The sequence below is a fragment of the Schistocerca serialis genome, chromosome 7 (genome assembly GCF_023864345.2).
Source record: "Schistocerca serialis cubense isolate TAMUIC-IGC-003099 chromosome 7, iqSchSeri2.2, whole genome shotgun sequence".
Lineage (NCBI taxonomy): Eukaryota > Metazoa > Arthropoda > Insecta > Orthoptera > Acrididae > Schistocerca > Schistocerca serialis.
This window is the reverse complement of record NC_064644.1, coordinates 603,654,311-603,679,980: the sequence shown is the minus strand read 5'-3', so window position 1 is coordinate 603,679,980 and position 25,670 is coordinate 603,654,311. Positions and strand designations below refer to the sequence as shown.

The window sequence follows — 25,670 nt, the reverse complement described above, 5'->3', positions numbered from 1 at the left end:
GTAGCGAAATTTTCGGCACTGTGCCGATCAGGAGAGTTTTTGTTGGAACTACTGCGTCTGATTCAGGACCCAAGAGCTACGCCACAGGCGTCTGCGCACAGTCGAGCATGTGTGTTGAATAACGGTGCTGATAGCCACGTATCATTTCAAGTAGATTTGATTCCTTTCGGAGACAATTTTTCATTGAATAGGATTGTAGCTCGTTTGTGGCAGCAGGAAACAAGCTGTAGTGAAAAGGGTCTTCCATAGATGGTCGCAGGTCCCATAAGTATTGTATGGCTCGTAACGCGTTGTGTGGAGCCCGGCTAGCTCAGTCGGTAGAGCATGAGACTCTTAATCTCAGGGTCGTGGGTTCGAGCCCCACGCTGGGCGGCGCAAAATTTTGTGTCTACGCGCATGCAACCTGCGCCCCTCTCGTGAGCCTTGCGTAATAAACGTAACGGGTTACGACGATGCCTAGCTTCGTATGAATATCAGAGGAATGGTTTTTGAAGCTGAAAGTAACTCTGAAATGAAATAAATGTGTTTTTTTGGAATTTTAGGTGTACATCGATATCGTGTGAGATGTGTAGGAAAGGAGCAGCTGTGCTAACTAAATACAAATAATGGTCGCTAATGCGGTGCGTTTCCAGCTGAAGGGCTCCGATTCACTACTCCATTAGAATAAAGTACCCGAAAAGTGCACTAGGCGGCGCCTCCTTATCTCAGTGGCAGAGCGCTGTTCTAGTAAACCAGAGGTCGTGAGTTCGATCCTCACAGGAGGCAAACGAATTTTGTAACAGCCCCTTCTACCGTAGGCCTTTCGAAAAAAGCGGTCAAGAATAAAAAAAATTATGAATGGGTGCGGTATTTAAGAAATTCTCTCGCAAATGAAAAGTGCGAAAGGTGCTATTAAAGTAGGCACCAGAAACTGCTGCTTTTGGCAGTCTCTGGAGAATGCCGACGTGAAATACTTAGTTCTTGTGAAGTAATTTCTACCCCTGGTAGAGACCCTCGCGGCTGTCGTCGTCGTCGTCGGCGCCGCCGCCGCTTTGGTAATAGCGGCAACTCGCCATTGTATGACATATGGTGAGGTACCTTCTGCAACCGACTGAGATGGCAGTAAGCGATTGAAGCTGATTTGCAACCTCTTGTTTGATCAGCGTCATAAGGGCTTGAATGTAACTTGCGATGGGACACAGCAAGAAGTAGCGTCGCATTTTTAGTACTGAAATTGGAGATGGAGAATTGCGTCAAAGATGGGAAATTCATTCCGGCAAGCGCACAAATGGCGAAAATGAGGTGTGTGTGGGTAAGCACATTGCGCCAGTGACCGTGTGGCCTAATGGATAAGGCGTCGGACTTGGATCCGAAGATTGCAGGTTCGAATCCTGTCACGGTCGACTTTTTCCAGTTCTGCAAAAGATGCATGCTGTTTTACTGTGTTGTTTGAGTACTACAAAACTAGTTGAAAGTTGCTCCTGCCCGCTTCCTGGCTGCAAACCGGCGTCTACCTGAAGCACAAGCAAGACAAGGGGGTTCTGTAGCGAAATTTTCGGCACTGTGCCGATCAGGAGAGTTTTTGTTGGAACTACTGCGTCTGATTCAGGACCCAAGAGCTACGCCACAGGCGTCTGCGCACAGTCGAGCATGTGTGTTGAATAACGGTGCTGATAGCCACGTATCATTTCAAGTAGATTTGATTCCTTTCGGAGACAATTTTTCATTGAATAGGATTGTAGCTCGTTTGTGACAGCAGGAAACAAGCTGTAGTGAAAAGGGTCTTCCATAGATGGTCGCAGGTCCCATAAGTATTGTATGGCTCGTAACGCGTTGTGTGGAGCCCGGCTAGCTCAGTCGGTAGAGCATGAGACTCTTAATCTCAGGGTCGTGGGTTCGAGCCCCACGCTGGGCGGCGCAAAATTTTGTGTCTACGCGCATGCAACCTGCGCCCCTCTCGTGAGCCTTGCGTAATAAACGTAACGGGTTACGACGATGCCTAGCTTCGTATGAATATCAGAGGAATGGTTTTTGAAGCTGAAAGTAACTCTGAAATGAAATAAATGTGTTTTTTTGGAATTTTAGGTGTACATCGATATCGTGTGAGATGTGTAGGAAAGGAGCAGCTGTGCTAACTAAATACAAATAATGGTCGCTAATGCGGTGCGTTTCCAGCTGAAGGGCTCCGATTCACTACTCCAGTAGAATAAAGTACCCGAAAAGTGCACTAGGCGGCGCCTCCTTATCTCAGTGGCAGAGCGCTGTTCTAGTAAACCAGAGGTCGTGAGTTCGATCCTCACAGGAGGCAAACGAATTTTGTAACAGCCCCTTCTACCGTAGGCCTTTCGAAAAAAGCGGTCAAGAATAAAAAAAATTATGAATGGGTGCGGTATTTAAGAAATTCTCTCGCAAATGAAAAGTGCGAAAGGTGCTATTAAAGTAGGCACCAGAAACTGCTGCTTTTGGCAGTCTCTGGAGAATGCCGACGTGAAATACTTAGTTCTTGTGAAGTAATTTCTACCCCTGGTAGAGACCCTCGCGGCTGTCGTCGTCGTCGGCGCCGCCGCCGCTTTGGTAATAGCGGCAACTCGCCATTGTATGACATATGGTGAGGTACCTTCTGCAACCGACTGAGATGGCAGTAAGCGATTGAAGCTGATTTGCAACCTCTTGTTTGATCAGCGTCATAAGGGCTTGAATGTAACTTGCGATGGGACACAGCAAGAAGTAGCGTCGCATTTTTAGTACTGAAATTGGAGATGGAGAATTGCGTCAAAGATGGGAAATTCATTCCGGCAAGCGCACAAATGGCGAAAATGAGGTGTGTGTGGGTAAGCACATTGCGCCAGTGACCGTGTGGCCTAATGGATAAGGCGTCGGACTTGGATCCGAAGATTGCAGGTTCGAATCCTGTCACGGTCGACTTTTTCCAGTTCTGCAAAATATGCATGCTGTTTTACTGTGTTGTTTGAGTACTACAAAACTAGTTGAAAGTTGCTCCTGCCCGCTTCCTGGCTGCAAACCGGCGTCTACCTGAAGCACAAGCAAGACAAGGGGGTTCTGTAGCGAAATTTTCGGCACTGTGCCGATCAGGAGAGTTTTTGTTGGAACTACTGCGTCTGATTCAGGACCCAAGAGCTACGCCACAGGCGTCTGCGCACAGTCGAGCATGTGTGTTGAATAACGGTGCTGATAGCCACGTATCATTTCAAGTAGATTTGATTCCTTTCGGAGACAATTTTTCATTGAATAGGATTGTAGCTCGTTTGTGGCAGCAGGAAACAAGCTGTAGTGAAAAGGGTCTTCCATAGATGGTCGCAGGTCCCATAAGTATTGTATGGCTCGTAACGCGTTGTGTGGAGCCCGGCTAGCTCAGTCGGTAGAGCATGAGACTCTTAATCTCAGGGTCGTGGGTTCGAGCCCCACGCTGGGCGGCGCAAAATTTTGTGTCTACGCGCATGCAACCTGCGCCCCTCTCGTGAGCCTTGCGTAATAAACGTAACGGGTTACGACGATGCCTAGCTTCGTATGAATATCAGAGGAATGGTTTTTGAAGCTGAAAGTAACTCTGAAATGAAATAAATGTGTTGTTTTGGAATTTTAGGTGTACATCGATATCGTGTGAGATGTGTAGGAAAGGAGCAGCTGTGCTAACTAAATACAAATAATGGTCGCTAATGCGGTGCGTTTCCAGCTGAAGGGCTCCGATTCACTACTCCAGTAGAATAAAGTACCCGAAAAGTGCACTAGGCGGCGCCTCCTTATCTCAGTGGCAGAGCGCTGTTCTAGTAAACCAGAGGTCGTGAGTTCGATCCTCACAGGAGGCAAACGAATTTTGTAACAGCCCCTTCTACCGTAGGCCTTTCGAAAAAAGCGGTCAAGAATAAAAAAAATTATGAATGGGTGCGGTATTTAAGAAATTCTCTCGCAAATGAAAAGTGCGAAAGGTGCTATTAAAGTAGGCACCAGAAACTGCTGCTTTTGGCAGTCTCTGGAGAATGCCGACGTGAAATACTTAGTTCTTGTGAAGTAATTTCTACCCCTGGTAGAGACCCTCGCGGCTGTCGTCGTCGTCGTCGGCGCCGCCGCCGCTTTGGTAATAGCGGCAACTCGCCATTGTATGACATATGGTGAGGTACCTTCTGCAACCGACTGAGATGGCAGTAAGCGATTGAAGCTGATTTGCAACCTCTTGTTTGATCAGCGTCATAAGGGCTTGAATGTAACTTGCGATGGGACACAGCAAGAAGTAGCGTCGCATTTTTAGTACTGAAATTGGAGATGGAGAATTGCGTCAAAGATGGGAAATTCATTCCGGCAAGCGCACAAATGGCGAAAATGAGGTGTGTGTGGGTAAGCACATTGCGCCAGTGACCGTGTGGCCTAATGGATAAGGCGTCGGACTTGGATCCGAAGATTGCAGGTTCGAATCCTGTCACGGTCGACTTTTTCCAGTTCTGCAAAATATGCATGCTGTTTTACTGTGTTGTTTGAGTACTACAAAACTAGTTGAAAGTTGCTCCTGCCCGCTTCCTGGCTGCAAACCGGCGTCTACCTGAAGCACAAGCAAGACAAGGGGGTTCTGTAGCGAAATTTTCGGCACTGTGCCGATCAGGAGAGTTTTTGTTGGAACTACTGCGTCTGATTCAGGACCCAAGAGCTACGCCACAGGCGTCTGCGCACAGTCGAGCATGTGTGTTGAATAACGGTGCTGATAGCCACGTATCATTTCAAGTAGATTTGATTCCTTTCGGAGACAATTTTTCATTGAATAGGATTGTAGCTCGTTTGTGGCAGCAGGAAACAAGCTGTAGTGAAAAGGGTCTTCCATAGATGGTCGCAGGTCCCATAAGTATTGTATGGCTCGTAACGCGTTGTGTGGAGCCCGGCTAGCTCAGTCGGTAGAGCATGAGACTCTTAATCTCAGGGTCGTGGGTTCGAGCCCCACGCTGGGCGGCGCAAAATTTTGTGTCTACGCGCATGCAACCTGCGCCCCTCTCGTGAGCCTTGCGTAATAAACGTAACGGGTTACGACGATGCCTAGCTTCGTATGAATATCAGAGGAATGGTTTTTGAAGCTGAAAGTAACTCTGAAATGAAATAAATGTGTTTTTTTGGAATTTTAGGTGTACATCGATATCGTGTGAGATGTGTAGGAAAGGAGCAGCTGTGCTAACTAAATACAAATAATGGTCGCTAATGCGGTGCGTTTCCAGCTGAAGGGCTCCGATTCACTACTCCATTAGAATAAAGTACCCGAAAAGTGCACTAGGCGGCGCCTCCTTATCTCAGTGGCAGAGCGCTGTTCTAGTAAACCAGAGGTCGTGAGTTCGATCCTCACAGGAGGCAAACGAATTTTGTAACAGCCCCTTCTACCGTAGGCCTTTCGAAAAAAGCGGTCAAGAATAAAAAAAATTATGAGTGGGTGCGGTATTTAAGAAATTCTCTCGCAAATGAAAAGTGCGAAAGGTGCTATTAAAGTAGGCACCAGAAACTGCTGCTTTTGGCAGTCTCTGGAGAATGCCGACGTGAAATACTTAGTTCTTGTGAAGTAATTTCTACCCCTGGTAGAGACCCTCGCGGCTGTCGTCGTCGTCGTCGTCGGCGCCGCCGCCGCTTTGGTAATAGCGGCAACTCGCCATTGTATGACATATGGTGAGGTACCTTCTGCAACCGACTGAGATGGCAGTAAGCGATTGAAGCTGATTTGCAACCTCTTGTTTGATCAGCGTCATAAGGGCTTGAATGTAACTTGCGATGGGACACAGCAAGAAGTAGCGTCGCATTTTTAGTACTGAAATTGGAGATGGAGAATTGCGTCAAAGATGGGAAATTCATTCCGGCAAGCGCACAAATGGCGAAAATGAGGTGTGTGTGGGTAAGCACATTGCGCCAGTGACCGTGTGGCCTAATGGATAAGGCGTCGGACTTGGATCCGAAGATTGCAGGTTCGAATCCTGTCACGGTCGACTTTTTCCAGTTCTGCAAAATATGCATGCTGTTTTACTGTGTTGTTTGAGTACTACAAAACTAGTTGAAAGTTGCTCCTGCCCGCTTCCTGGCTGCAAACCGGCGTCTACCTGAAGCACAAGCAAGACAAGGGGGTTCTGTAGCGAAATTTTCGGCACTGTGCCGATCAGGAGAGTTTTTGTTGGAACTACTGCGTCTGATTCAGGACCCAAGAGCTACGCCACAGGCGTCTGCGCACAGTCGAGCATGTGTGTTGAATAACGGTGCTGATAGCCACGTATCATTTCAAGTAGATTTGATTCCTTTCGGAGACAATTTTTCATTGAATAGGATTGTAGCTCGTTTGTGGCAGCAGGAAACAAGCTGTAGTGAAAAGGGTCTTCCATAGATGGTCGCAGGTCCCATAAGTATTGTATGGCTCGTAACGCGTTGTGTGGAGCCCGGCTAGCTCAGTCGGTAGAGCATGAGACTCTTAATCTCAGGGTCGTGGGTTCGAGCCCCACGCTGGGCGGCGCAAAATTTTGTGTCTACGCGCATGCAACCTGCGCCCCTCTCGTGAGCCTTGCGTAATAAACGTAACGGGTTACGACGATGCCTAGCTTCGTATGAATATCAGAGGAATGGTTTTTGAAGCTGAAAGTAACTCTGAAATGAAATAAATGTGTTTTTTTGGAATTTTAGGTGTACATCGATATCGTGTGAGATGTGTAGGAAAGGAGCAGCTGTGCTAACTAAATACAAATAATGGTCGCTAATGCGGTGCGTTTCCAGCTGAAGGGCTCCGATTCACTACTCCATTAGAATAAAGTACCCGAAAAGTGCACTAGGCGGCGCCTCCTTATCTCAGTGGCAGAGCGCTGTTCTAGTAAACCAGAGGTCGTGAGTTCGATCCTCACAGGAGGCAAACGAATTTTGTAACAGCCCCTTCTACCGTAGGCCTTTCGAAAAAAGCGGTCAAGAATAAAAAAAATTATGAATGGGTGCGGTATTTAAGAAATTCTCTCGCAAATGAAAAGTGCGAAAGGTGCTATTAAAGTAGGCACCAGAAACTGCTGCTTTTGGCAGTCTCTGGAGAATGCCGACGTGAAATACTTAGTTCTTGTGAAGTAATTTCTACCCCTGGTAGAGACCCTCGCGGCTGTCGTCGTCGTCGGCGCCGCCGCCGCTTTGGTAATAGCGGCAACTCGCCATTGTATGACATATGGTGAGGTACCTTCTGCAACCGACTGAGATGGCAGTAAGCGATTGAAGCTGATTTGCAACCTCTTGTTTGATCAGCGTCATAAGGGCTTCAATGTAACTTGCGATGGGACACAGCAAGAAGTAGCGTCGCATTTTTAGTACTGAAATTGGAGATGGAGAATTGCGTCAAAGATGGGAAATTCATTCCGGCAAGCGCACAAATGGCGAAAATGAGGTGTGTGTGGGTAAGCACATTGCGCCAGTGACCGTGTGGCCTAATGGATAAGGCGTCGGACTTGGATCCGAAGATTGCAGGTTCGAATCCTGTCACGGTCGACTTTTTCCAGTTCTGCAAAATATGCATGCTGTTTTACTGTGTTGTTTGAGTACTACAAAACTAGTTGAAAGTTGCTCCTGCCCGCTTCCTGGCTGCAAACCGGCGTCTACCTGAAGCACAAGCAAGACAAGGGGGTTCTGTAGCGAAATTTTCGGCACTGTGCCGATCAGGAGAGTTTTTGTTGGAACTACTGCGTCTGATTCAGGACCCAAGAGCTACGCCACAGGCGTCTGCGCACAGTCGAGCATGTGTGTTGAATAACGGTGCTGATAGCCACGTATCATTTCAAGTAGATTTGATTCCTTTCGGAGACAATTTTTCATTGAATAGGATTGTAGCTCGTTTGTGGCAGCAGGAAACAAGCTGTAGTGAAAAGGGTCTTCCATAGATGGTCGCAGGTCCCATAAGTATTGTATGGCTCGTAACGCGTTGTGTGGAGCCCGGCTAGCTCAGTCGGTAGAGCATGAGACTCTTAATCTCAGGGTCGTGGGTTCGAGCCCCACGCTGGGCGGCGCAAAATTTTGTGTCTACGCGCATGCAACCTGCGCCCCTCTCGTGAGCCTTGCGTAATAAACGTAACGGGTTACGACGATGCCTAGCTTCGTATGAATATCAGAGGAATGGTTTTTGAAGCTGAAAGTAACTCTGAAATGAAATAAATGTGTTTTTTTGGAATTTTAGGTGTACATCGATATCGTGTGAGATGTGTAGGAAAGGAGCAGCTGTGCTAACTAAATACAAATAATGGTCGCTAATGCGGTGCGTTTCCAGCTGAAGGGCTCCGATTCACTACTCCATTAGGATAAAGTACCCGAAAAGTGCACTAGGCGGCGCCTCCTTATCTCAGTGGCAGAGCGCTGTTCTAGTAAACCAGAGGTCGTGAGTTCGATCCTCACAGGAGGCAAACGAATTTTGTAACAGCCCCTTCTACCGTAGGCCTTTCGAAAAAAGCGGTCAAGAATAAAAAAAATTATGAGTGGGTGCGGTATTTAAGAAATTCTCTCGCAAATGAAAAGTGCGAAAGGTGCTATTAAAGTAGGCACCAGAAACTGCTGCTTTTGGCAGTCTCTGGAGAATGCCGACGTGAAATACTTAGTTCTTGTGAAGTAATTTCTACCCCTGGTAGAGACCCTCGCGGCTGTCGTCGTCGTCGGCGCCGCCGCCGCTTTGGTAATAGCGGCAACTCGCCATTGTATGACATATGGTGAGGTACCTTCTGCAACCGACTGAGATGGCAGTAAGCGATTGAAGCTGATTTGCAACCTCTTGTTTGATCAGCGTCATAAGGGCTTGAATGTAACTTGCGATGGGACACAGCAAGAAGTAGCGTCGCATTTTTAGTACTGAAATTGGAGATGGAGAATTGCGTCAAAGATGGGAAATTCATTCCGGCAAGCGCACAAATGGCGAAAATGAGGTGTGTGTGGGTAAGCACATTGCGCCAGTGACCGTGTGGCCTAATGGATAAGGCGTCGGACTTGGATCCGAAGATTGCAGGTTCGAATCCTGTCACGGTCGACTTTTTCCAGTTCTGCAAAATATGCATGCTGTTTTACTGTGTTGTTTGAGTACTACAAAACTAGTTGAAAGTTGCTCCTGCCCGCTTCCTGGCTGCAAACCGGCGTCTACCTGAAGCACAAGCAAGACAAGGGGGTTCTGTAGCGAAATTTTCGGCACTGTGCCGATCAGGAGAGTTTTTGTTGGAACTACTGCGTCTGATTCAGGACCCAAGAGCTACGCCACAGGCGTCTGCGCACAGTCGAGCATGTGTGTTGAATAACGGTGCTGATAGCCACGTATCATTTCAAGTAGATTTGATTCCTTTCGGAGACAATTTTTCATTGAATAGGATTGTAGCTCGTTTGTGGCAGCAGGAAACAAGCTGTAGTGAAAAGGGTCTTCCATAGATGGTCGCAGGTCCCATAAGTATTGTATGGCTCGTAACGCGTTGTGTGGAGCCCGGCTAGCTCAGTCGGTAGAGCATGAGACTCTTAATCTCAGGGTCGTGGGTTCGAGCCCCACGCTGGGCGGCGCAAAATTTTGTGTCTACGCGCATGCAACCTGCGCCCCTCTCGTGAGCCTTGCGTAATAAACGTAACGGGTTACGACGATGCCTAGCTTCGTATGAATATCAGAGGAATGGTTTTTGAAGCTGAAAGTAACTCTGAAATGAAATAAATGTGTTTTTTTGGAATTTTAGGTGTACATCGATATCGTGTGAGATGTGTAGGAAAGGAGCAGCTGTGCTAACTAAATACAAATAATGGTCGCTAATGCGGTGCGTTTCCAGCTGAAGGGCTCCGATTCACTACTCCATTAGAATAAAGTACCCGAAAAGTGCACTAGGCGGCGCCTCCTTATCTCAGTGGCAGAGCGCTGTTCTAGTAAACCAGAGGTCGTGAGTTCGATCCTCACAGGAGGCAAACGAATTTTGTAACAGCCCCTTCTACCGTAGGCCTTTCGAAAAAAGCGGTCAAGAATAAAAAAAATTATGAATGGGTGCGGTATTTAAGAAATTCTCTCGCAAATGAAAAGTGCGAAAGGTGCTATTAAAGTAGGCACCAGAAACTGCTGCTTTTGGCAGTCTCTGGAGAATGCCGACGTGAAATACTTAGTTCTTGTGAAGTAATTTCTACCCCTGGTAGAGACCCTCGCGGCTGTCGTCGTCGTCGGCGCCGCCGCCGCTTTGGTAATAGCGGCAACTCGCCATTGTATGACATATGGTGAGGTACCTTCTGCAACCGACTGAGATGGCAGTAAGCGATTGAAGCTGATTTGCAACCTCTTGTTTGATCAGCGTCATAAGGGCTTGAATGTAACTTGCGATGGGACACAGCAAGAAGTAGCGTCGCATTTTTAGTACTGAAATTGGAGATGGAGAATTGCGTCAAAGATGGGAAATTCATTCCGGCAAGCGCACAAATGGCGAAAATGAGGTGTGTGTGGGTAAGCACATTGCGCCAGTGACCGTGTGGCCTAATGGATAAGGCGTCGGACTTGGATCCGAAGATTGCAGGTTCGAATCCTGTCACGGTCGATTTTTTCCAGTTCTGCAAAAGATGCATGCTGTTTTACTGTGTTGTTTGAGTACTACAAAACTAGTTGAAAGTTGCTCCTGCCCGCTTCCTGGCTGCAAACCGGCGTCTACCTGAAGCACAAGCAAGACAAGGGGGTTCTGTAGCGAAATTTTCGGCACTGTGCCGATCAGGAGAGTTTTTGTTGGAACTACTGCGTCTGATTCAGGACCCAAGAGCTACGCCACAGGCGTCTGCGCACAGTCGAGCATGAGTGTTGAATAACGGTGCTGATAGCCACGTATCATTTCAAGTAGATTTGATTCCTTTCGGAGACAATTTTTCATTGAATAGGATTGTAGCTCGTTTGTGGCAGCAGGAAACAAGCTGTAGTGAAAAGGGTCTTCCATAGATGGTCGCAGGTCCAATAAGTATTGTATGGCTCGTAACGCGTTGTGTGGAGCCCGGCTAGCTCAGTCGGTAGAGCATGAGACTCTTAATCTCAGGGTCGTGGGTTCGAGCCCCACGCTGGGCGGCGCAAAATTTTGTGTCTACGCGCATGCAACCTGCGCCCCTCTCGTGAGCCTTGCGTAATAAACGTAACGGGTTACGACGATGCCTAGCTTCGTATGAATATCAGAGGAATGGTTTTTGAAGCTGAAAGTAACTCTGAAATGAAATAAATGTGTTTTTTTGGAATTTTAGGTGTACATCGATATCGTGTGAGATGTGTAGGAAAGGAGCAGCTGTGCTAACTAAATACAAATAATGGTCGCTAATGCGGTGCGTTTCCAGCTGAAGGGCTCCGATTCACTACTCCATTAGAATAAAGTACCCGAAAAGTGCACTAGGCGGCGCCTCCTTATCTCAGTGGCAGAGCGCTGTTCTAGTAAACCAGAGGTCGTGAGTTCGATCCTCACAGGAGGCAAACGAATTTTGTAACAGCCCCTTCTACCGTAGGCCTTTCGAAAAAAGCGGTCAAGAATAAAAAAAATTATGAATGGGTGCGGTATTTAAGAAATTCTCTCGCAAATGAAAAGTGCGAAAGGTGCTATTAAAGTAGGCACCAGAAACTGCTGCTTTTGGCAGTCTCTGGAGAATGCCGACGTGAAATACTTAGTTCTTGTGAAGTAATTTCTACCCCTGGTAGAGACCCTCGCGGCTGTCGTCGTCGTCGGCGCCGCCGCCGCTTTGGTAATAGCGGCAACTCGCCATTGTATGACATATGGTGAGGTACCTTCTGCAACCGACTGAGATGGCAGTAAGCGATTGAAGCTGATTTGCAACCTCTTGTTTGATCAGCGTCATAAGGGCTTGAATGTAACTTGCGATGGGACACAGCAAGAAGTAGCGTCGCATTTTTAGTACTGAAATTGGAGATGGAGAATTGCGTCAAAGATGGGAAATTCATTCCGGCAAGCGCACAAATGGCGAAAATGAGGTGTGTGTGGGTAAGCACATTGCGCCAGTGACCGTGTGGCCTAATGGATAAGGCGTCGGACTTGGATCCGAAGATTGCAGGTTCGAATCCTGTCACGGTCGATTTTTTCCAGTTCTGCAAAAGATGCATGCTGTTTTACTGTGTTGTTTGAGTACTACAAAACTAGTTGAAAGTTGCTCCTGCCCGCTTCCTGGCTGCAAACCGGCGTCTACCTGAAGCACAAGCAAGACAAGGGGGTTCTGTAGCGAAATTTTCGGCACTGTGCCGATCAGGAGAGATTTTGTTGGAACTACTGCGTCTGATTCAGGACCCAAGAGCTACGCCACAGGCGTCTGCGCACAGTCGAGCATGTGTGTTGAATAACGGTGCTGATAGCCACGTATCATTTCAAGTAGATTTGATTCCTTTCGGAGACAATTTTTCATTGAATAGGATTGTAGCTCGTTTGTGGCAGCAGGAAACAAGCTGTAGTGAAAAGGGCCTTCCATAGATGGTCGCAGGTCCCATAAGTATTGTATGGCTCGTAACGCGTTGTGTGGAGCCCGGCTAGCTCAGTCGGTAGAGCATGAGACTCTTAATCTCAGGGTCGTGGGTTCGAGCCCCACGCTGGGCGGCGCAAAATTTTGTGTCTACGCGCATGCAACCTGCGCCCCTCTCGTGAGCCTTGCGTAATAAACGTAACGGGTTACGACGATGCCTAGCTTCGTATGAATATCAGAGGAATGGTTTTTGAAGCTGAAAGTAACTCTGAAATGAAATAAATGTGTTGTTTTGGAATTTTAGGTGTACATCGATATCGTGTGAGATGTGTAGGAAAGGAGCAGCTGTGCTAACTAAATACAAATAATGGTCGCTAATGCGGTGCGTTTCCAGCTGAAGGGCTCCGATTCACTACTCCATTAGAATAAAGTACCAGAAAAGTGCACTAGGCGGCGCCTCCTTATCTCAGTGGCAGAGCGCTGTTCTAGTAAACCAGAGGTCGTGAGTTCGATCCTCACAGGAGGCAAACGAATTTTGTAACAGCCCCTTCTACCGTAGGCCTTTCGAAAAAAGTGGTCAAGAATAAAAAAAATTATGAATGTGTGCGGTATTTAAGAAATTCTCTCGCAAATGAAAAGTGCGAAAGGTGCTATTAAAGTAGGCACCAGAAACTGCTGCTTTTGTGCCGTCGTGTCTGTGCCTCAGTGTTTTTCGCCGTCCACGCTCCTTCGTTCACGTGTGTCATCTACCTCGTCAGTGTTTGTGCCCAGTGCCGACGGTTTTTCTTGTTTGTTTCGTCAAGTGTGAACGGCTTCATGTTTTTTAACTATTGTATCTCCTGTTTTTTAACCGCCATTCTGTTACTTGTCTGTCTCCCTTTCTGTTTTCTTGTACTGCTTATGGCTGAAGAGCGGAGTACACTGTTCCGCTGCCAGCCCACCTTGTATGGGGTGTATATTACAATAAAGAAAAAAAAAAAAAAAAAAAAAAAAAAAAAAAAAAAAAAACTGCTGCTTTTGGCAGTCTCTGGAGAATGCCGACGTGAAATACTTAGTTCTTGTGAAGTAATTTCTACCCCTGGTAGAGACCCTCGCGGCTGTCGTCGTCGTCGGCGCCGCCGCCGCTTTGGTAATAGCGGCAACTCGCCATTGTATGACATATGGTGAGGTACCTTCTGCAACCGACTGAGATGGCAGTAAGCGATTGAAGCTGATTTGCAACCTCTTGTTTGATCAGCGTCATAAGGGCTTGAATGTAACTTGCGATGGGACACAGCAAGAAGTAGCGTCGCATTTTTAGTACTGAAATTGGAGATGGAGAATTGCGTCAAAGATGGGAAATTCATTCCGGCAAGCGCACAAATGGCGAAAATGAGGTGTGTGTGGGTAAGCACATTGCGCCAGTGACCGTGTGGCCTAATGGATAAGGCGTCGGACTTGGATCCGAAGATTGCAGGTTCGAATCCTGTCACGGTCGATTTTTTCCAGTTCTGCAAAAGATGCATGCTGTTTTACTGTGTTGTTTGAGTACTACAAAACTAGTTGAAAGTTGCTCCTGCCCGCTTCCTGGCTGCAAACCGGCGTCTACCTGAAGCACAAGCAAGACAAGGGGGTTCTGTAGCGAAATTTTCGGCACTGTGCCGATCAGGAGAGTTTTTGTTGGAACTACTGCGTCTGATTCAGGACCCAAGAGCTACGCCACAGGCGTCTGCGCACAGTCGAGCATGTGTGTTGAATAACGGTGCTGATAGCCACGTATCATTTCAAGTAGATTTGATTCCTTTCGGAGACAATTTTTCATTGAATAGGATTGTAGCTCGTTTGTGGCAGCAGGAAACAAGCTGTAGTGAAAAGGGTCTTCCATAGATGGTCGCAGGTCCCATAAATATTGTATGGCTCGTAACGCGTTGTGTGGAGCCCGGCTAGCTCAGTCGGTAGAGCATGAGACTCTTAATCTCAGGGTCGTGGGTTCGAGCCCCACGCTGGGCGGCGCAAAATTTTGTGTCTACGCGCATGCAACCTGCGCCCCTCTCGTGAGCCTTGCGTAATAAACGTAACGGGTTACGACGATGCCTAGCTTCGTATGAATATCAGAGGAATGGTTTTTGAAGCTGAAAGTAACTCTGAAATGAAATAAATGTGTTTTTTTGGAATTTTAGGTGTACATCGATATCGTGTGAGATGTGTAGGAAAGGAGCAGCTGTGCTAACTAAATACAAATAATGGTCGCTAATGCGGTGCGTTTCCAGCTGAAGGGCTCCGATTCACTACTCCATTAGAATAAAGTACCCGAAAAGTGCACTAGGCGGCGCCTCCTTATCTCAGTGGCAGAGCGCTGTTCTAGTAAACCAGAGGTCGTGAGTTCGATCCTCACAGGAGGCAAACGAATTTTGTAACAGCCCCTTCTACCGTAGGCCTTTCGAAAAAAGCGGTCAAGAATAAAAAAAATTATGAATGGGTGCGGTATTTAAGAAATTCTCTCGCAAATGAAAAGTGCGAAAGGTGCTATTAAAGTAGGCACCAGAAACTGCTGCTTTTGGCAGTCTCTGGAGAATGCCGACGTGAAATACTTAGTTCTTGTGAAGTAATTTCTACCCCTGGTAGAGACCCTCGCGGCTGTCGTCGTCGTCGGCGCCGCCGCCGCTTTGGTAATAGCGGCAACTCGCCATTGTATGACATATGGTGAGGTACCTTCTGCAACCGACTGAGATGGCAGTAAGCGATTGAAGCTGATTTGCAACCTCTTGTTTGATCAGCGTCATAAGGGCTTGAATGTAACTTGCGATGGGACACAGCAAGAAGTAGCGTCGCATTTTTAGTACTGAAATTGGAGATGGAGAATTGCGTCAAAGATGGGAAATTCATTCCGGCAAGCGCACAAATGGCGAAAATGAGGTGTGTGTGGGTAAGCACATTGCGCCAGTGACCGTGTGGCCTAATGGATAAGGCGTCGGACTTGGATCCGAAGATTGCAGGTTCGAATCCTGTCACGGTCGACTTTTTCCAGTTCTGCAAAAGATGCATGCTGTTTTACTGTGTTGTTTGAGTACTACAAAACTAGTTGAAAGTTGCTCCTGCCCGCTTCCTGGCTGCAAACCGGCGTCTACCTGAAGCACAAGCAAGACAAGGGGGTTCTGTAGCGAAATTTTCGGCACTGTGCCGATCAGGAGAGATTTTGTTGGAACTACTGCGTCTGATTCAGGACCCAAGAGCTACGCCACAGGCGTCTGCGCACAGTCGAGCATGTGTGTTGAATAACGGTGCTGATAGCCACGTATCATTTCAAGTAGATTTGATTCCTTTCGGAGACAATTTTTCATTGAATAGGATTGTAGCTCGTTTGTGGCAGCAGGAAACAAGCTGTAGTGAAAAGGGCCTTCCATAGATGGTCGCAGGTCCCATAAGTATTGTATGGCTCGTAACGCGTTGTGTGGAGCCCGGCTAGCTCAGTCGGTAGAGCATGAGACTCTTAATCTCAGGGTCGTGGGTTCGAGCCCCACGCTGGGCGGCGCAAAATTTTGTGTCTACGCGCATGCAACCTGCGCCCCTCTCGTGAGCCTTGCGTAATAAACGTAACGGGTTACGACGATGCCTAGCTTCGTATGAATATCAGAGGAATGGTTTTTGAAGCTGAAAGTAACTCTGAAATGAAATAAATGTGTTGTTTTGGAATTTTAGGTGTACATCGATATCGTGTGAGATGTGTAGGAAAGGAGCAGCTGTGCTAACTAAATACAAATAATGGTCGCTAATGCGGTGCGTTTCCAGCTGAAGGGCTCCGATTCACTACTCCATTAGAATAAAGTACCAGAAAAGTGCACTAGGCGGCGCCTCCTTATCTCAGTGGCAGAGCGCTGTTCTAGTAAACCAGAGGTCGTGAGTTCGATCCTCACAGGAGGCAAACGAATTTTGTAACAGCCCCTTCTACCGTAGGCCTTTCGAAAAAAGCGGTCAAGAATAAAAAAAATTATGAATGTGTGCGGTATTTAAGAAATTCTCTCGCAAATGAAAAGTGCGAAAGGTGCTATTAAAGTAGGCACCAGAAACTGCTGCTTTTGTGCCGTCGTGTCTGTGCCTCAGTGTTTTTCGCCGTCCACGCTCCTTCGTTCACGTGTGTCATCTACCTCGTCAGTGTTTGTGCCCAGTGCCGACGGTTTTTCTTGTTTGTTTCGTCAAGTGTGAACGGCTTCATGTTTTTTAACTATTGTATCTCCTGTTTTTTAACCGCCATTCTGTTACTTGTCTGTCTCCCTTTCTGTTTTCTTGTACTGCTTATGGCTGAAGAGCGGAGTACACTGTTCCGCTGCCAGCCCACCTTGTATGGGGTGTATATTACAATAAAGAAAAAAAAAAAAAAAAAAAAAAAAAAAAAAAAAAAACTGCTGCTTTTGGCAGTCTCTGGAGAATGCCGACGTGAAATACTTAGTTCTTGTGAAGTAATTTCTACCCCTGGTAGAGACCCTCGCGGCTGTCGTCGTCGTCGGCGCCGCCGCCGCTTTGGTAATAGCGGCAACTCGCCATTGTATGACATATGGTGAGGTACCTTCTGCAACCGACTGAGATGGCAGTAAGCGATTGAAGCTGATTTGCAACCTCTTGTTTGATCAGCGTCATAAGGGCTTGAATGTAACTTGCGATGGGACACAGCAAGAAGTAGCGTCGCATTTTTAGTACTGAAATTGGAGATGGAGAATTGCGTCAAAGATGGGAAATTCATTCCGGCAAGCGCACAAATGGCGAAAATGAGGTGTGTGTGGGTAAGCACATTGCGCCAGTGACCGTGTGGCCTAATGGATAAGGCGTCGGACTTGGATCCGAAGATTGCAGGTTCGAATCCTGTCACGGTCGATTTTTTCCAGTTCTGCAAAAGATGCATGCTGTTTTACTGTGTTGTTTGAGTACTACAAAACTAGTTGAAAGTTGCTCCTGCCCGCTTCCTGGCTGCAAACCGGCGTCTACCTGAAGCACAAGCAAGACAAGGGGGTTCTGTAGCGAAATTTTCGGCACTGTGCCGATCAGGAGAGTTTTTGTTGGAACTACTGCGTCTGATTCAGGACCCAAGAGCTACGCCACAGGCGTCTGCGCACAGTCGAGCATGTGTGTTGAATAACGGTGCTGATAGCCACGTATCATTTCAAGTAGATTTGATTCCTTTCGGAGACAATTTTTCATTGAATAGGATTGTAGCTCGTTTGTGGCAGCAGGAAACAAGCTGTAGTGAAAAGGGTCTTCCATAGATGGTCGCAGGTCCCATAAGTATTGTATGGCTCGTAACGCGTTGTGTGGAGCCCGGCTAGCTCAGTCGGTAGAGCATGAGACTCTTAATCTCAGGGTCGTGGGTTCGAGCCCCACGCTGGGCGGCGCAAAATTTTGTGTCTACGCGCATGCAACCTGCGCCCCTCTCGTGAGCCTTGCGTAATAAACGTAACGGGTTACGACGATGCCTAGCTTCGTATGAATATCAGAGGAATGGTTTTTGAAGCTGAAAGTAACTCTGAAATGAAATAAATGTGTTTTTTTGGAATTTTAGGTGTACATCGATATCGTGTGAGATGTGTAGGAAAGGAGCAGCTGTGCTAACTAAATACAAATAATGGTCGCTAATGCGGTGCGTTTCCAGCTGAAGGGCTCCGATTCACTACTCCATTAGAATAAAGTACCCGAAAAGTGCACTAGGCGGCGCCTCCTTATCTCAGTGGCAGAGCGCTGTTCTAGTAAACCAGAGGTCATGAGTTCGATCCTCACAGGAGGCAAACGAATTTTGTAACAGCCCCTTCTACCGTAGGCCTTTCGAAAAAAGCGGTCAAGAATAAAAAAAATTATGAATGGGTGCGGTATTTAAGAAATTCTCTCGCAAATGAAAAGTGCGAAAGGTGCTATTAAAGTAGGCACCAGAAACTGCTGCTTTTGGCAGTCTCTGGAGAATGCCGACGTGAAATACTTAGTTCTTGTGAAGTAATTTCTACCCCTGGTAGAGACCCTCGCGGCTGTCGTCGTCGTCGGCGCCGCCGCCGCTTTGGTAATAGCGGCAACTCGCCATTGTATGACATATGGTGAGGTACCTTCTGCAACCGACTGAGATGGCAGTAAGCGATTGAAGCTGATTTGCAACCTCTTGTTTGATCAGCGTCATAAGGGCTTGAATGTAACTTGCGATGGGACACAGCAAGAAGTAGCGTCGCATTTTTAGTACTGAAATTGGAGATGGAGAATTGCGTCAAAGATGGGAAATTCATTCCGGCAAGCGCACAAATGGCGAAAATGAGGTGTGTGTGGGTAAGCACATTGCGCCAGTGACCGTGTGGCCTAATGGATAAGGCGTCGGACTTGGATCCGAAGATTGCAGGTTCGAATCCTGTCACGGTCGATTTTTTCCAGTTCTGCAAAAGATGCATGCTGTTTTACTGTGTTGTTTGAGTACTACAAAACTAGTTGAAAGTTGCTCCTGCCCGCTTCCTGGCTGCAAACCGGCGTCTACCTGAAGCACAAGCAAGACAAGGGGGTTCTGTAGCGAAATTTTCGGCACTGTGCCGATCAGGAGAGTTTTTGTTGGAACTACTGCGTCTGATTCAGGACCCAAGAGCTACGCCACAGGCGTCTGCGCACAGTCGAGCATGTGTGTTGAATAACGGTGCTGATAGCCACGTATCATTTCAAGTAGATTTGATTCCTTTCGGAGACAATTTTTCATTGAATAGGATTGTAGCTCGTTTGTGGCAGCAGGAAACAAGCTGTAGTGAAAAGGGTCTTCCATAGATGGTCGCAGGTCCAATAAGTATTGTATGGCTCGTAACGCGTTGTGTGGAGCCCGGCTAGCTCAGTCGGTAGAGCATGAGACTCTTAATCTCAGGGTCGTGGGTTCGAGCCCCACGCTGGGCGGCGCAAAATTTTGTGTCTACGCGCATGCAACCTGCGCCCCTCTCGTGAGCCTTGCGTAATAAACGTAACGGGTTACGACGATGCCTAGCTTCGTATGAATATCAGAGGAATGGTTTTTGAAGCTGAAAGTAACTCTGAAATGAAATAAATGTGTTTTTTTGGAATTTTAGGTGTACATCGATATCGTGTGAGATGTGTAGGAAAGGAGCAGCTGTGCTAACTAAATACAAATAATGGTCGCTAATGCGGCGCGTTTCCAGCTGAAGGGCTCCGATTCACTACTCCATTAGAATAAAGTACCCGAAAAGTGCACTAGGCGGCGCCTCCTTATCTCAGTGGCAGAGCGCTGTTCTAGTAAACCAGAGGTCGTGAGTTCGATCCTCACAGGAGGCAAACGAATTTTGTAACAGCCCCTTCTACCGTAGGCCTTTCGAAATAAGCGGTCAAGAATAAAAAAAATTATGAATGGGTGCGGTATTTAAGAAATTCTCTCGCAAATGAAAAGTGCGAAAGGTGCTATTAAAGTAGGCACCAGAAACTGCTGCTTTTGGCAGTCTCTGGAGAATGCCGACGTGAAATACTTAGTTCTTGTGAAGTAATTTCTACCCCTGGTAGAGACCCTCGCGGCTGTCGTCGTCGTCGGCGCCGCCGCCGCTTTGGTAATAGCGGCAACTCGCCATTGTATGACATATGGTGAGGTACCTTCTGCAACCGACTGAGATGGCAGTAAGCGATTGAAGCTGATTTGCAACCTCTTGTTTGATCAGCGTCATAAGGGCTTGAATGTAACTTGCGATGGGACACAGCAAGAAGTAGCGTCGCATTTTTAGTACTGAAATTGGAGATGGAGAATTGCGTCAAAGATGGGAAATTCATTCCGGCAAGCGCACAAATGGCGAAAATGAGGTGTGTGTGGGTAAGCACATTGCGCCAGTGACCGTGTGGCCTAATGGATAAGGCGTCGGACTTGGATCCGAAAATTGCAGGTTCGAATCCTGTCACGGTCGATTTTTTCCAGTTCTGCAAAAGATGCATGCTGTTTTACTGTGTTGTTTGAGTACTACAAAACTAGTTGAAAGTTGCTCCTGCCCGCTTCCTGGCTGCAAACCGGCGTCTACCTGAAGCACAAGCAAGACAAGGGGGTTCTGTAGCGAAATTTTCGGCACTGTGCCGATCAGGAGAGTTTTTGTTGGAACTACTGCGTCTGATTCAGGACCCAAGAGCTACGCCACAGGCGTCTGCGCACAGTCGAGCATGTGTGTTGAATAACGGTGCTGATAGCCACGTATCATTTCAAGTAGATTTGATTCCTTTCGGAGACAATTTTTCATTGAATAGGATTGTAGCTCGTTTGTGGCAGCAGGAAACAAGCTGTAGTGAAAAGGGCCTTCCATAGATGGTCGCAGGTCCCATAAGTATTGTATGGCTCGTAACACGTTGTGTGGAGCCCGGCTAGCTCAGTCGGTAGAGCATGAGACTCTTAATCTCAGGGTCGTGGGTTCGAGCCCCACGCTGGGCGGCGCAAAATTTTGTGTCTACGCGCATGCAACCTGCGCCCCTCTCGTGAGCCTTGCGTAATAAACGTAACGGGTTACGACGATGCCTAGCTTCGTATGAATATCAGAGGAATGGTTTTTGAAGCTGAAAGTAACTCTGAAATGAAATAAATGTGTTGTTTTGGAATTTTAGGTGTACATCGATATCGTGTGAGATGTGTAGGAAAGGAGCAGCTGTGCTAACTAAATACAAATAATGGTCGCTAATGCGGTGCGTTTCCAGCTGAAGGGCTCCGATTCACTACTCCATTAGAATAAAGTACCCGAAAAGTGCACTAGGCGGCGCCTCCTTATCTCAGTGGCAGAGCGCTGTTCTAGTAAACCAGAGGTCGTGAGTTCGATCCTCACAGGAGGCAAACGAATTTTGTAACAGCCCCTTCTACCGTAGGCCTTTCGAAAAAAGCGGTCAAGAATAAAAAAAATTATGAATGGGTGCGGTATTTAAGAAATTCTCTCGCAAATGAAAAGTGCGAAAGGTGCTATTAAAGTAGGCACCAGAAACTGCTGCTTTTGGCAGTCTCTGGAGAATGCCGACGTGAAATACTTAGTTCTTGTGAAGTAATTTCTACCCCTGGTAGAGACCCTCGCGGCTGTCGTCGTCGTCGGCGCCGCCGCCGCTTTGGTAATAGCGGCAACTCGCCATTGTATGACATATGGTGAGGTACCTTCTGCAACCGACTGAGATGGCAGTAAGCGATTGAAGCTGATTTGCAACCTCTTGTTTGATCAGCGTCATAAGGGCTTGAATGTAACTTGCGATGGGACACAGCAAGAAGTAGCGTCGCATTTTTAGTACTGAAATTGGAGATGGAGAATTGCGTCAAAGATGGGAAATTCATTCCGGCAAGCGCACAAATGGCGAAAATGAGGTGTGTGTGGGTAAGCACATTGCGCCAGTGACCGTGTGGCCTAATGGATAAGGCGTCGGACTTGGATCCGAAGATTGCAGGTTCGAATCCTGTCACGGTCGATTTTTTCCAGTTCTGCAAAAGATGCATGCTGTTTTACTGTGTTGTTTGAGTACTACAAAACTAGTTGAAAGTTGCTCCTGCCCGCTTCCTGGCTGCAAACCGGCGTCTACCTGAAGCACAAGCAAGACAAGGGGGTTCTGTAGCGAAATTTTCGGCACTGTGCCGATCAGGAGAGTTTTTGTTGGAACTACTGCGTCTGATTCAGGACCCAAGAGCTACGCCACAGGCGTCTGCGCACAGTCGAGCATGTGTGTTGAATAACGGTGCTGATAGCCACGTATCATTTCAAGTAGATTTGATTCCTTTCGGAGACAATTTTTCATTGAATAGGATTGTAGCTCGTTTGTGGCAGCAGGAAACAAGCTGTAGTGAAAAGGGCCTTCCATAGATGGTCGCAGGTCCCATAAGTATTGTATGGCTCGTAACGCGTTGTGTGGAGCCCGGCTAGCTCAGTCGGTAGAGCATGAGACTCTTAATCTCAGGGTCGTGGGTTCGAGCCCCACGCTGGGCGGCGCAAAATTTTGTGTCTACGCGCATGCAACCTGCGCCCCTCTCGTGAGCCTTGCGTAATAAACGTAACGGGTTACGACGATGCCTAGCTTCGTATGAATATCAGAGGAATGGTTTTTGAAGCTGAAAGTAACTCTGAAATGAAATAAATGTGTTGTTTTGGAATTTTAGGTGTACATCGATATCGTGTGAGATGTGTAGGAAAGGAGCAGCTGTGCTAACTAAATACAAATAATGGTCGCTAATGCGGTGCGTTTCCAGCTGAAGGGCTCCGATTCACTACTCCATTAGAATAAAGTACCCGAAAAGTGCACTAGGCGGCGCCTCCTTATCTCAGTGGCAGAGCGCTGTTCTAGTAAACCAGAGGTCGTGAGTTCGATCCTCACAGGAGGCAAACGAATTTTGTAACAGCCCCTTCTACCGTAGGCCTTTCGAAAAAAGCGGTCAAGAATAAAAAAAATTATGAATGGGTGCGGTATTTAAGAAATTCTCTCGCAAATGAAAAGTGCGAAAGGTGCTATTAAAGTAGGCACCAGAAACTGCTGCTTTTGGCAGTCTCTGGAGAATGCCGACGTGAAATACTTAGTTCTTGTGAAGTAATTTCTACCCCTGGTAGAGACCCTCGCGGCTGTCGTCGTCGTCGGCGCCGCCGCCGCTTTGGTAATAGCGGCAACTCGCCATTGTATGACATATGGTGAGGTACCTTCTGCAACCGACTGAGATGGCAGTAAGCGATTGAAGCTGATTTGCAACCTCTTGTTTGATCAGCGTCATAAGGGCTTGAATGTAACTTGCGATGGGACACAGCAAGAAGTAGCGTCGCATTTTTAGTACTGAAATTGGAGATGGAGAATTGCGTCAAAGATGGGAAATTCATTCCGGCAAGCGCACAAATGGCGAAAATGAGGTGTGTGTGGGTAAGCACATTGCGCCAGTGACCGTGTGGCCTAATGGATAAGGCGTCGGACTTGGATCCGAAGATTGCAGCTTCGAATCCTGTCACGGTCGATTTTTTCCAGTTCTGCAAAAGATGCATGCTGTTTTACTGTGTTGTTTGAGTACTACAAAACTAGTTGAAAGTTGCTCCTGCCCGCTTCCTGGCTGCAAACCGGCGTCTACCTGAAGCACAAGCAAGACAAGGGGGTTCTGTAGCGAAATTTTCGGCACTGTGCCGATCAGGAGAGTTTTTGTTGGAACTACTGCGTCTGATTCAGGACCCAAGAGCTACGCCACAGGCGTCTGCGCACAGTCGAGCATGTGTGTTGAATAACGGTGCTGATAGCCACGTATCATTTCAAGTAGATTTGATTCCTTTCGGAGACAATTTTTCATTGAATAGGATTGTAGCTCGTTTGTGGCAGCAGGAAACAAGCTGTAGTGAAAAGGGCCTTCCATAGATGGTCGCAGGTCCCATAAGTATTGTATGGCTCGTAACGCGTTGTGTGGAGCCCGGCTAGCTCAGTCGGTAGAGCATGAGACTCTTAATCTCAGGGTCGTGGGTTCGAGCCCCACGCTGGGCGGCGCAAAATTTTGTGTCTACGCGCATGCAACCTGCGCCCCTCTCGTGAGCCTTGCGTAATAAACGTAACGGGTTACGACGATGCCTAGCTTCGTATGAATATCATGGTTTTTGAAGCTGAAAGTAACTCTGAAATGAAATAAATGTGTTGTTTTGGAATTTTAGGTGTACATCGATATCGTGTGAGATGTGTAGGAAAGGAGCAGCTGTGCTAACTAAATACAAATAATGGTCGCTAATGCGGTGCGTTTCCAGCTGAAGGGCTCCGATTCACTACTCCATTAGAATAAAGTACCCGAAAAGTGCACTAGGCGGCGCCTCCTTATCTCAGTGGCAGAGCGCTGTTCTAGTAAACCAGAGGTCGTGAGTTCGATCCTCACAGGAGGCAAACGAATTTTGTAACAGCCCCTTCTACCGTAGGCCTTTCGAAAAAAGCGGTCAAGAATAAAAAAAATTATGAATGGGTGCGGTATTTAAGAAATTCTCTCGCAAATGAAAAGTGCGAAAGGTGCTATTAAAGTAGGCACCAGAAACTGCTGCTTTTGGCAGTCTCTGGAGAATGCCGACGTGAAATACTTAGTTCTTGTGAAGTAATTTCTACCCCTGGTAGAGACCCTCGCGGCTGTCGTCGTCGTCGGCGCCGCCGCCGCTTTGGTAATAGCGGCAACTCGCCATTGTATGACATATGGTGAGGTACCTTCTGCAACCGACTGAGATGGCAGTAAGCGATTGAAGCTGATTTGCAACCTCTTGTTTGATCAGCGTCATAAGGGCTTGAATGTAACTTGCGATGGGACACAGCAAGAAGTAGCGTCGCATTTTTAGTACTGAAATTGGAGATGGAGAATTGCGTCAAAGATGGGAAATTCATTCCGGAAAGCGCACAAATGGCGAAAATGAGGTGTGTGTGGGTAAGCACATTGCGCCAGTGACCGTGTGGCCTAATGGATAAGGCGTCGGACTTGGATCCGAAGATTGCAGGTTCGAATCCTGTCACGGTCGATTTTTTCCAGTTCTGCAAAAGATGCATGCTGTTTTACTGTGTTGTTTGAGTACTACAAAACTAGTTGAAAGTTGCTCCTGCCCGCTTCCTGGCTGCAAACCGGCGTCTACCTGAAGCACAAGCAAGACAAGGGGGTTCTGTAGCGAAATTTTCGGCACTGTGCCGATCAGGAGAGTTTTTGTTGGAACTACTGCGTCTGATTCAGGACCCAAGAGCTACGCCACAGGCGTCTGCGCACAGTCGAGCATGTGTGTTGAATAACGGTGCTGATAGCCACGTATCATTTCAAGTAGATTTGATTCCTTTCGGAGACAATTTTTCATTGAATAGGATTGTAGCTCGTTTGTGGCAGCAGGAAACAAGCTGTAGTGAAAAGGGCCTTCCATAGATGGTCGCAGGTCCCATAAGTATTGTATGGCTCGTAACGCGTTGTGTGGAGCCCGGCCAGCTCAGTCGGTAGAGCATGAGACTCTTAATCTCAGGGTCGTGGGTTCGAGCCCCACGCTGGGCGGCGCAAAATTTTGTGTCTACGCGCATGCAACCTGCGCCCCTCTCGTGAGCCTTGCGTAATAAACGTATCGGGTTACGACGATGCCTAGCTTCGTATGAATATCAGAGGAATGGTTTTTGAAGCTGAAAGTAACTCTGAAATGTAATAAATGTGTTGTTTTGGAATTTTAGGTGTACATCGATATCGTGTGAGATGTGTAGGAAAGGAGCAGCTGTGCTAACTAAATACAAATAATGGTCGCTAATGCGGTGCGTTTCCAGCTGAAGGGCTCCGATTCACTACTCCATTAGAATAAAGTACCCGAAAAGTGCACTAGGCG

General features: G+C 47.3%; 33 non-coding genes across 33 annotated transcripts; all 33 read left to right on the top strand.

The window, feature by feature from the left end:
• The first annotated feature begins 299 nt into the window (after positions 1-299).
• Trnak-cuu (transfer RNA lysine (anticodon CUU)) lies at positions 300-372 on the top strand. The gene has a single exon. It is a non-coding gene; the product is annotated as a tRNA-Lys (tRNA).
• Positions 373-693: 321 nt separating this feature from the next.
• On the top strand, positions 694-765 carry Trnat-agu (transfer RNA threonine (anticodon AGU)). Its single transcript has one exon. It is a non-coding gene; the product is annotated as a tRNA-Thr (tRNA).
• A 1,056-nt stretch (positions 766-1,821) lies between these two features.
• Trnak-cuu (transfer RNA lysine (anticodon CUU)) lies at positions 1,822-1,894 on the top strand. Its single transcript has one exon. It is a non-coding gene; the product is annotated as a tRNA-Lys (tRNA).
• A 321-nt stretch (positions 1,895-2,215) lies between these two features.
• On the top strand, positions 2,216-2,287 carry Trnat-agu (transfer RNA threonine (anticodon AGU)). The gene has a single exon. It is a non-coding gene; the product is annotated as a tRNA-Thr (tRNA).
• A 1,053-nt stretch (positions 2,288-3,340) lies between these two features.
• Positions 3,341-3,413, top strand: Trnak-cuu (transfer RNA lysine (anticodon CUU)). Its single transcript has one exon. It is a non-coding gene; the product is annotated as a tRNA-Lys (tRNA).
• A 321-nt stretch (positions 3,414-3,734) lies between these two features.
• On the top strand, positions 3,735-3,806 carry Trnat-agu (transfer RNA threonine (anticodon AGU)). The gene has a single exon. It is a non-coding gene; the product is annotated as a tRNA-Thr (tRNA).
• Positions 3,807-4,862: 1,056 nt separating this feature from the next.
• Trnak-cuu (transfer RNA lysine (anticodon CUU)) lies at positions 4,863-4,935 on the top strand. Its single transcript has one exon. It is a non-coding gene; the product is annotated as a tRNA-Lys (tRNA).
• A 321-nt stretch (positions 4,936-5,256) lies between these two features.
• Trnat-agu (transfer RNA threonine (anticodon AGU)) lies at positions 5,257-5,328 on the top strand. The gene has a single exon. It is a non-coding gene; the product is annotated as a tRNA-Thr (tRNA).
• Positions 5,329-6,387: 1,059 nt separating this feature from the next.
• Positions 6,388-6,460, top strand: Trnak-cuu (transfer RNA lysine (anticodon CUU)). Its single transcript has one exon. It is a non-coding gene; the product is annotated as a tRNA-Lys (tRNA).
• A 321-nt stretch (positions 6,461-6,781) lies between these two features.
• Trnat-agu (transfer RNA threonine (anticodon AGU)) lies at positions 6,782-6,853 on the top strand. The gene has a single exon. It is a non-coding gene; the product is annotated as a tRNA-Thr (tRNA).
• Positions 6,854-7,906: 1,053 nt separating this feature from the next.
• On the top strand, positions 7,907-7,979 carry Trnak-cuu (transfer RNA lysine (anticodon CUU)). Its single transcript has one exon. It is a non-coding gene; the product is annotated as a tRNA-Lys (tRNA).
• Positions 7,980-8,300: 321 nt separating this feature from the next.
• On the top strand, positions 8,301-8,372 carry Trnat-agu (transfer RNA threonine (anticodon AGU)). The gene has a single exon. It is a non-coding gene; the product is annotated as a tRNA-Thr (tRNA).
• A 1,053-nt stretch (positions 8,373-9,425) lies between these two features.
• Trnak-cuu (transfer RNA lysine (anticodon CUU)) lies at positions 9,426-9,498 on the top strand. Its single transcript has one exon. It is a non-coding gene; the product is annotated as a tRNA-Lys (tRNA).
• Positions 9,499-9,819: 321 nt separating this feature from the next.
• Positions 9,820-9,891, top strand: Trnat-agu (transfer RNA threonine (anticodon AGU)). The gene has a single exon. It is a non-coding gene; the product is annotated as a tRNA-Thr (tRNA).
• A 1,053-nt stretch (positions 9,892-10,944) lies between these two features.
• On the top strand, positions 10,945-11,017 carry Trnak-cuu (transfer RNA lysine (anticodon CUU)). The gene has a single exon. It is a non-coding gene; the product is annotated as a tRNA-Lys (tRNA).
• Positions 11,018-11,338: 321 nt separating this feature from the next.
• Trnat-agu (transfer RNA threonine (anticodon AGU)) lies at positions 11,339-11,410 on the top strand. Its single transcript has one exon. It is a non-coding gene; the product is annotated as a tRNA-Thr (tRNA).
• Positions 11,411-12,463: 1,053 nt separating this feature from the next.
• On the top strand, positions 12,464-12,536 carry Trnak-cuu (transfer RNA lysine (anticodon CUU)). The gene has a single exon. It is a non-coding gene; the product is annotated as a tRNA-Lys (tRNA).
• Positions 12,537-12,857: 321 nt separating this feature from the next.
• Positions 12,858-12,929, top strand: Trnat-agu (transfer RNA threonine (anticodon AGU)). The gene has a single exon. It is a non-coding gene; the product is annotated as a tRNA-Thr (tRNA).
• A 1,389-nt stretch (positions 12,930-14,318) lies between these two features.
• Trnak-cuu (transfer RNA lysine (anticodon CUU)) lies at positions 14,319-14,391 on the top strand. The gene has a single exon. It is a non-coding gene; the product is annotated as a tRNA-Lys (tRNA).
• A 321-nt stretch (positions 14,392-14,712) lies between these two features.
• On the top strand, positions 14,713-14,784 carry Trnat-agu (transfer RNA threonine (anticodon AGU)). The gene has a single exon. It is a non-coding gene; the product is annotated as a tRNA-Thr (tRNA).
• Positions 14,785-15,837: 1,053 nt separating this feature from the next.
• Trnak-cuu (transfer RNA lysine (anticodon CUU)) lies at positions 15,838-15,910 on the top strand. The gene has a single exon. It is a non-coding gene; the product is annotated as a tRNA-Lys (tRNA).
• Positions 15,911-16,231: 321 nt separating this feature from the next.
• On the top strand, positions 16,232-16,303 carry Trnat-agu (transfer RNA threonine (anticodon AGU)). Its single transcript has one exon. It is a non-coding gene; the product is annotated as a tRNA-Thr (tRNA).
• Positions 16,304-17,689: 1,386 nt separating this feature from the next.
• Trnak-cuu (transfer RNA lysine (anticodon CUU)) lies at positions 17,690-17,762 on the top strand. The gene has a single exon. It is a non-coding gene; the product is annotated as a tRNA-Lys (tRNA).
• A 321-nt stretch (positions 17,763-18,083) lies between these two features.
• On the top strand, positions 18,084-18,155 carry Trnat-agu (transfer RNA threonine (anticodon AGU)). Its single transcript has one exon. It is a non-coding gene; the product is annotated as a tRNA-Thr (tRNA).
• Positions 18,156-19,208: 1,053 nt separating this feature from the next.
• Trnak-cuu (transfer RNA lysine (anticodon CUU)) lies at positions 19,209-19,281 on the top strand. Its single transcript has one exon. It is a non-coding gene; the product is annotated as a tRNA-Lys (tRNA).
• A 321-nt stretch (positions 19,282-19,602) lies between these two features.
• Positions 19,603-19,674, top strand: Trnat-agu (transfer RNA threonine (anticodon AGU)). The gene has a single exon. It is a non-coding gene; the product is annotated as a tRNA-Thr (tRNA).
• Positions 19,675-20,727: 1,053 nt separating this feature from the next.
• Positions 20,728-20,800, top strand: Trnak-cuu (transfer RNA lysine (anticodon CUU)). The gene has a single exon. It is a non-coding gene; the product is annotated as a tRNA-Lys (tRNA).
• A 321-nt stretch (positions 20,801-21,121) lies between these two features.
• Positions 21,122-21,193, top strand: Trnat-agu (transfer RNA threonine (anticodon AGU)). Its single transcript has one exon. It is a non-coding gene; the product is annotated as a tRNA-Thr (tRNA).
• A 1,053-nt stretch (positions 21,194-22,246) lies between these two features.
• Trnak-cuu (transfer RNA lysine (anticodon CUU)) lies at positions 22,247-22,319 on the top strand. The gene has a single exon. It is a non-coding gene; the product is annotated as a tRNA-Lys (tRNA).
• Positions 22,320-22,640: 321 nt separating this feature from the next.
• Positions 22,641-22,712, top strand: Trnat-agu (transfer RNA threonine (anticodon AGU)). Its single transcript has one exon. It is a non-coding gene; the product is annotated as a tRNA-Thr (tRNA).
• Positions 22,713-23,765: 1,053 nt separating this feature from the next.
• Positions 23,766-23,838, top strand: Trnak-cuu (transfer RNA lysine (anticodon CUU)). Its single transcript has one exon. It is a non-coding gene; the product is annotated as a tRNA-Lys (tRNA).
• A 315-nt stretch (positions 23,839-24,153) lies between these two features.
• Positions 24,154-24,225, top strand: Trnat-agu (transfer RNA threonine (anticodon AGU)). Its single transcript has one exon. It is a non-coding gene; the product is annotated as a tRNA-Thr (tRNA).
• Positions 24,226-25,278: 1,053 nt separating this feature from the next.
• Trnak-cuu (transfer RNA lysine (anticodon CUU)) lies at positions 25,279-25,351 on the top strand. Its single transcript has one exon. It is a non-coding gene; the product is annotated as a tRNA-Lys (tRNA).
• The last annotated feature ends 319 nt before the right edge of the window (positions 25,352-25,670 follow it).